The sequence below is a fragment of the Otolemur garnettii genome, unplaced genomic scaffold (assembly GCF_000181295.1).
Source record: "Otolemur garnettii isolate 467f Iridium unplaced genomic scaffold, OtoGar3 scaffold00055, whole genome shotgun sequence".
Taxonomy (NCBI): domain Eukaryota; kingdom Metazoa; phylum Chordata; class Mammalia; order Primates; family Galagidae; genus Otolemur; species Otolemur garnettii.
In genome coordinates, this window is record NW_003852450.1 from 9,863,994 (window position 1) to 9,872,047 (window position 8,054).

Here is an 8,054-nt window from a genome sequence, read left to right on the forward strand (position 1 = left end):
ACATCAACCAAAATCATAGACCGATTCATGATGAACAATTGCATAGGAAGAATTAAGGCCAGATGGGCTATAAAAGGAGCCCTTAAATCTTAACATGTAATTCCGTATGTTTCTGCAGAATAATGTGGAATACCATTGAAGAAACAGGTAGACACTGGAATTATTCTTATTCAATTCCTCACCTCTCTTTTCTTTCCTGTCCTGTTAACCACACATACAAGTTAGAAAACTGATCATCCTCTATTGAGCAGAGTAGAAATGACGGTGAATAGGACTTGTTATCCTGGAGGTAGAGGATGGAGATTTTATAAAGGCAGCTTTTATTCAAACGGATGTTGAATATGTAAATTAGAAGTAGGTCTCTCAAAATAGAGTCCAGTTCCATCTTGCTGAATTTAATGAAACTGAGAAATAGTTATTATATCTTACAATTACTTATTCATAAAGATAGAATTTTAGGCCATAAGATTTGTCTTTTTGCCTTCAGGTGGAGTTGTATTCTAGCACAATGAACAATTGGCTGGTTTGGACAGCTTTTAGGCAGTGTCTGCAGGGCATCTTGTAGACATTCTTTGATTAAAACAAAAAAGGTATATATATCAGTCAAATAAAAGGTCTGATTGTACTCATACCACCCATCCCCTCAAAATTCTCTCATTGAAAAGAAAAATTTTCATGTAAAGTTCATTTTTCAATAATCTCATCTACTTACATAGTATCTTGGTAACTGAAAAAGAGGTATACTTAGAATGAGCAATGATTTCATTGAGAAAACATAGATAATTACAGAGATTAGTTACACATAACTTTGGAACAAGAACACTTTACTAGTAAAAGAATTTGAGAGAACTTATAATGTCCAATACAATAGGATGAACAACCTTAAATCTTTTTAAGGTTAAAAGCTTAAACCTTTTGAAGGTTTTTTAAGGTTAAAAAATTTGTGGGTCTGAAAATAGTTGAGCCATAGATTTTTTTTCCCCACAGTATTCACTGTAGCATATGTAGAACCAAAGGAGGGGTCAAGTAGACTCAAGATTGTACTTGAACTTGTCAATTTCTAAGGTTTTTTTTTTTGATGCTTCAATTTTGACTTGAGAAAGGTTATATTACCTAGTGTAAACTCCCAAATAGTGTCAAAGTGCATTATGGCAATTGATGTTAACATTAAGCAGGCTGGAAAGTTCTTGCCAGAAATGACACTACAGTTCAAGACCACACTGACTGGCTAAAACTAGGCATCTCTCTCTGGAAAGCTTTGCTTGTCAAAGATAAAATATTTTGACATTCTTGCATGCCCAAAGTCTAAGTTCCATGTGGATCACAAATTGGGAAACTAGCCATGGCTACTAAAAATGCTCGGCTTGCTCTGTCTCAACTGAGCTTAAGACTAAAATGGCAATTTAGGTTACATGCCTCTGTTCCAAACACAGATGGTGTGAGTACCTGTGACTGTGAACTAAGGAGAAAATTCTGACCTGGTGCAGGTGCCAGACAGTGTCCTTGGAGTAGAACCTGAAGATCAAGCCCTCCTGTCCTTAATAAGCCAGTAGTCTCAGATTACGCCTTTTAAAGGTTAGTCCTATGTTTTAAGATTTGAATTTTCCCTTTCAGTAAAAATATCACTGAGAAACATAATGAATTAAGGTTCGAATATCAAATCTTATCTTGCATCAGAATGCAATCCTTCGTAAGATCAGGGATAAATATTTTCTGGGAAGCATCAAGGAAAAGGGGGTAAAGAGTAGGAAATAGAAAGAGGGTAAAGACATTTACGTTAATAAAGAATTTTATCAGAGAAGTCCTATATATTAGGCAGAGGTAGCCAAGAGGGAAAGAAGTAGGCAGAAAAATTTAAGAATATAAAATTATAATACAGGCATTTTCTTCTTTTTAAGGCATCATATATGATTTTAAGGTATTGAAAAATCATTTAAGGTATTGAAAACAGATCACTATAATAAAAAAAATTAGGTAACAGAAAGTGGGTATTATCACACTTCTACTATTCTTATAATTTCCATGCCTCTGTTTTTCTTTATGCTTATTTCTGTAAACATAGGATATTCCAACTACTTACAATATGATCTTCAGATATATTTGACTCAATATAAAAATATTATCCATATTTTCACTTCATCTTGGCAATACCTAATAGTTAACCCCGCCATTCATGTATTCCTCAAACACTCATGTGGTGCTTACCACTTTCCAGGTGAACAAGGAGCAGAGAATGCCATGTTCTGTTCTCATGGAGCGTGCATGGGTGAGCCAGACACTCAGAAAATCGATATGCAATAAAGTGTGAGTCGTGATAAGTGTTTTGAGGGGGGAAAAGGAATCAGAAAAAGGAGATAGAAAACCAGTGGGTGAGAGGCTGTTTTAGATAAGATGGTCAGGAGGGTCCATCTGAGGTAAAGATGTTTAAGGAGAGACATGGAAAAAGTTGGGAGTGAGTCATGAAAATCTCTTGGGGGAAAGCACTGGGCAGAGGAAAGAGCAGAGAAAGTACGAAAGCCCGGAGGTGTGATCATGCTTGAAGTCTGGAGAAACAGCAAGCTAATGCAGGTGGGATGTTTTGATTCAATGAGAGAGGGCTGTGAAATGAGGTTAGCATCACTGAAAGGCAAAATGGTGGAGTCCTGGAGCTGGGGAAAAACAGTATAAATTGTGTATTGATTGGTAAGTTGGAATCCAGCTGTTTGAGAACAGGGGTGACTTGATCTGCATGCTGAGTGCTTTGCAGAGGGTTGGCCATAGAGACAGAGACAAGAGGGAAAGAAGAGCTCAGAAGAGCTTAGGCACCTATTGTAATCTAGGCCAGCTAGAGAAAAGTGGTGAGATCGGAAAGTAGAGGCAACAGGATTTATTGATGGATTAATTGTAACATGTAAGCGGAAGGGAGGAGATTTAAGAGGACCTCAGGGTTTCTGACCTGAACAATTGGTACAATTTTACAATGTCCAAATGTATTTTTCAGAATGTTAAAAACAGGATTCTCATACAAATATCATGAGTGAGCAAATGATCAGGAAGATAAAGCTGGTTCAAAAGAGAGTTAGAGAAATAGGTGTTATGTAGATTTGGAAAAAGAATTGTGGAGTAGGATGGTTAGGTTAAATATCAAACTAGTTAATGTGTTACAGTGTAATGAAACTGTAACTGTTGGTATTTCGTTTCGACAAAAACAGTCAAGTTAGCATGTACCTCAACAGAATGTGCGCCTTTAATAAGTAATCTACTAATGTAACTTTTTATTTACTTATTTAAAATTATATGGGGGTACAATGTTTGTTCTCACTTCCCAAGGTAAAGTTCAAGTTGTAGAAGAGCCCTTCATCCAGGGACAGTGCTGAACACCTTTGCACTGTGCACATTAGGTGAGATCCCACCATTTTCCCTCCCTCCTCCTGCTAATCATCCTTCACCCTCCCCCTCCCCTCTTCCTTCTCACCCCTCTTCCTTGCTAGACTATATTTGTGTTTTATCACTTTTAAGGGCATGTAATAGTTAATATATTGGTCTCATATTAGTATTGGGTACATTGGATTTTTTGTTTCCATTTTTGAGATACTTTACTAAGGAGAATGTGTTTCAACTCCATCCAGGTAAACATAAAAGATATAACATTTCCATCTTTTTAATGGCTGAATAATATTCCATGGCATATGTATACAACCGTTTGTTGATCCATTCATGGGTTCATGGGCATTTGGGTTGTTTCCACAACTTGACAATTATGAATTGAGCTGCAGTAACCATTCTGGTGCAAATGTCTTTGTCGTAAAATAATTTTTGTTCTTCTGGGTAGATACCTAGTCTCTGAATTGTGGGATCAAATGGAAGGTTAACTTTTAGTTTTTTGAGGATTCTGCATACTTATTCCCATAAATTTTGTATTAGTTTGCAATCCCACCTGTGATGTAGAAGTGTTCCTTGCTCTCCACGTCTGTGCCAGTATCTAGAGATTCAGGACTTTGTGACGTGGGCTAATCTTACTGGAGTTAGGTGCTATCTCAGTACCGTTTTGATTGCAATTCCCCGAAAAATAAGGAAGAAGAACAATTTTTTTTTCATGTGTTCATTGGCTATTTGTCTGTCATCTTCAGAGAACTTTCTGTTCAAGTCTCTCACCCACTTTAAAATGGGGTTGTTTGCTCTTTTCTTGTTGATTAATTTGAGTTCTTTGTAGATTATAGTTATTAGAACTTTGTCAGATTTATGACATTCTAAACTCTTCTATTCTCAAAGCTGTCTATTTGCTTTGGTTGTGGCACCCTTAACAATGCAGATGATTTTTAGCTTGATCAAATCCCTGTTCTTTATTTTTGGTGTTGCTGCAATTGCCAGGGATGTCTTCCTCGCAAAACATTTTCTGAGGCCAATATTTTTAAGTGTTTTCCCCACACTCTCTTCTAGAATTTGTATTGTTTCATATCTTAAATTTAAATCTTTCATCCAGCAAGAATCAATTTTTGTCAATGATGAAAGTTGCGGGTCCAGTTTCGGTCTTCTATATGTGGCTAACCAGTTTTCCCAGCACTCTTTATTAAATAGGGATTCTTTTCCCAAGTGCATGCTTTTGTTAGGCTTATCAAAGATCAAATGACAATATGTGGTTGGGTTCATCTCTAGATTCTCTATTCTATTCCATAGATCTGTGTCTCTATTTTTTGAGACTTTAATAAGTAATCTATGTGGGTTGTACAAAGGCATACAATGTGATTAAAACAGAGCCTTGCACATAATAATCTATAAATAGGAGCATCACCAATTTTTGTATTTCTTCAACCATGTTATCCTGAATCAGCTCTCTGAAGGTTTACACTTACTCCTACGACTAGATTTCCACCCCATCTCCACCTTCCTCTTCCTCACACCCATTTTTCAAGCCTCAGCTCAGTTGTCTTCTTCATGAAATCTTCCCACATCCAGCAAAGTGAGTTTATCCTGTTCTAGCCCAGCTCCTCTGTTTCCCCAGCACCTTGCATACACTTGCCTTATAGATGAGTCTCAATAAATATGCCACATGAATAACATAAAAGGAATCTAAAATTCAGTTACCTGTTTTTCAGTTATTTTGTAGTCATCATAATAAGCTAACACAATGTGCTCAGAAGTGTGTGCCTATCATAAACTTCAGGCTCTTTCAGCACTTTCTTTTCTGTAAGTAAGCATCCCTAAAGTCTTACATATATCTCCAGACCAGGAAACCAGTAAATGCCAATTCCTATGCCCTGTAGGAAAATAGGAAACCACATGCAACAGGTTGTGGACGTTGTATCTTTCCCCCTCCTTTCTTTTCTTTGTGGTAAAAACACTGGGTACCAGTGTCACTTTAGAGGCCACATATTATATGGTAAGCATCTTACCAATAGCTACAATCCCACAAAATATTCTCAAAGTAATAGACTCCAGAGTATTGGAAGAACATGAATGAAATGATCACAAATTTGAAAACCATAGACTAACAGTCAGCATGTAGGGAACTAGATAATGGCGAGGATTAATTAACCATCAAACTCATGTTCTGCAAAACAGTGCTTGAGACTTAGATCTGTTGTGGATAACATTCACTGCTTCTTGAGTTTTCAAAATATAATCTTGATTTCATGTTCAACACCCAATGACAAGACAGGACCACCCACAACAAAGCCCTGGCATGCAACCAGTTTACAAACTTGCTGTAATACTGTCAACAATTCAATTCTGCTGGAGTGCACATATAAATAGTACCTAACAGGCAAACAAGTGCACCTTAAACTGGGAAAAACAAAGACCAGATCAAGGTTAAAAAGATACCAAAGGCCTTTGAGTAGGATTATTTTGAACAGGTAGGAAGTGATAATTACAGTTCAAGCAAAGAGATATTTATAAAACCAAGATATGGGAGAGTTAAGAGGGGTGCTCAAAAATTCACTGAAAGGACAAAACAACAGTTATAATTCCATCCCCAGAAGAAAAGAAAATACATGATTTTCAAAGAGGAAGGAAGATGTTCTGTGCTAACAGTTCTGGGTGATCTCTCTGTGAAATATGTACTAAAAACTTAGATACTATATTTCCAAACAAGCTTGGGTTATTCTACTGGTAAAAGTGTCCTCACTCTAAGATGTCCAGGAATATAAGTGGTTTCTTAGATTTCCTAGAGAGAAGCCTCTGAGGTGATGTCATTATTACATGTCTACAAAACAATCTATGTCCACTGGGGTCCAGAACCTGGGCAGCCAGAGATTTAAAAATGTGAGTCTCAAGATGAAATGATTATAGGCACGTGAGCCACGTCAACAAGAAAATGTTAGATTAAAGTTATTGGAAAGAATAATGGGGGACACAATCAATCCACCTGGGGGTGATCCTGAAAAGGAAGATTTCAGGGCACCAGTGGGTAGAATCAGGAAGGCTAACCCAGACCTGTAGGTAGAATGAGTTTTAAATCTGACCTCAGGATGAAAATTAAATGAATAGATAGACGGAAAAAAATAAGAGAAGGTTGAGATAAATAAAACATGTCTTCAGCTTCATGCAGCTGAGATAAAAATGTCAGGTGAGCAATCCATGGAAACTACAGTTTGTGGGTTTCAGTTGGTGGCATGATCAGTAGATCTCTGATTCAAAAGCCTCCTAAAATACATTCTTATGATGGCTCAAATAAAAGCAATTATAAAAATGTGTTTATGATCGGCCTGCTGGGTACATATGGAATATACTACCTGCGAGAACCTAGCAATAGAAATTTGACCTCAGTAGCCAGTTCTGTTTGATAACTGTTTATATCTTAAACATTGTGGTCTGCATCTAGACCCCTAGCAATGGCTGTAATAGATAATGGCCCTTACAAGATGCTCATCTGTGAGACTGGAAGAGCCAAATACAGCTATTTCCTGTGTTCTCCAATCTACCACGGAGTTTGTTTCATCCTGAGCAACGCTGTGTCAAGCTAATCAAATGGAAGGAGCTGGAATTAAAGAAGGAAAGAAGCAGTAGATCAACATCACGGTCACCATCACGTGTCACTAAAGTATTAAAGTGAGTGGCAGGGAGAGCATGGGGTTAATACCGAAGCTGGTTCTTTCCCACATACACGGTGAATCTCTCCTGCTGTCTCCAGCCCTACCTGCATCTGGTTATATCAGGAGCTGTCTAAAAGAAGTACACAAAATGCAGCTTTTAGAAAGGGCATCCGTGGAGGGGAAGCCCATCAGAAAGGCATTAGAGCACAAAGGCTCCGATTAATGCATTTGCTAAATAATTTAGTTGAAGAATGGAAGAGAAAGTATAATGGGTGCATGAAGGGAATATTTAAGCATACAGGCAACAACAACCAAAAGGTATCTCTGTGAAGGGGAGAAAGTAGATCATTTTTAAAATATTAAGAGTATTCTATTTGGATACCTCTATATTATAGGGAAATTGTATTCTACAGCAATGGAAGGTACTCACTCCTAGAGGGATGGGAGGAAAAATGTGTGGTTTTGATTAATCTATCTGCTCCCAGGCAACTGCTATTGATCCCGGCTTGTCTGAGCTCATGATGTTTTTATGACAGGGATTTATTTCTGCTGAAAAAGTTCTGAAACATTTATGTCTTTCAGATATTTTGAAAAGAAATCTCATGTCCTAACAGGCAGAGTGCATGCTCAGAACTGGGGGTTATTAAGAAGGCGAGCATAGGGTTTCTTTTAAAACGTGAAGACGACATGTTATTTTAAACTGGGCTTTGCTTTATTTAAAGCAAAGCAGGATTTTCCAAAAGTGCTGGGTTAAGAAAAGCCTGCGATCTACCAAAATCATTGCTTTCTTTAGGTAGGTCTTCCAGACTCAGATTAAGTCATGAAGTTTGGATCTGTTTTAGTCTGTTTTCGTCACGTTCTTGATTTCTCATTCTCTAATTCTTCATCCATGTTTGAAGTGCGCACATCACTTCCTTGATGTACGTCACACTCCTTTGGTCATTAAGTACTCATTTCTTAATCTGTGTCAGAAAAAAATGTAAATATATTTTATAAAGTAATTTCTCAGCAATTCAAATGCAGTGGTTCATTCTAAAAAGT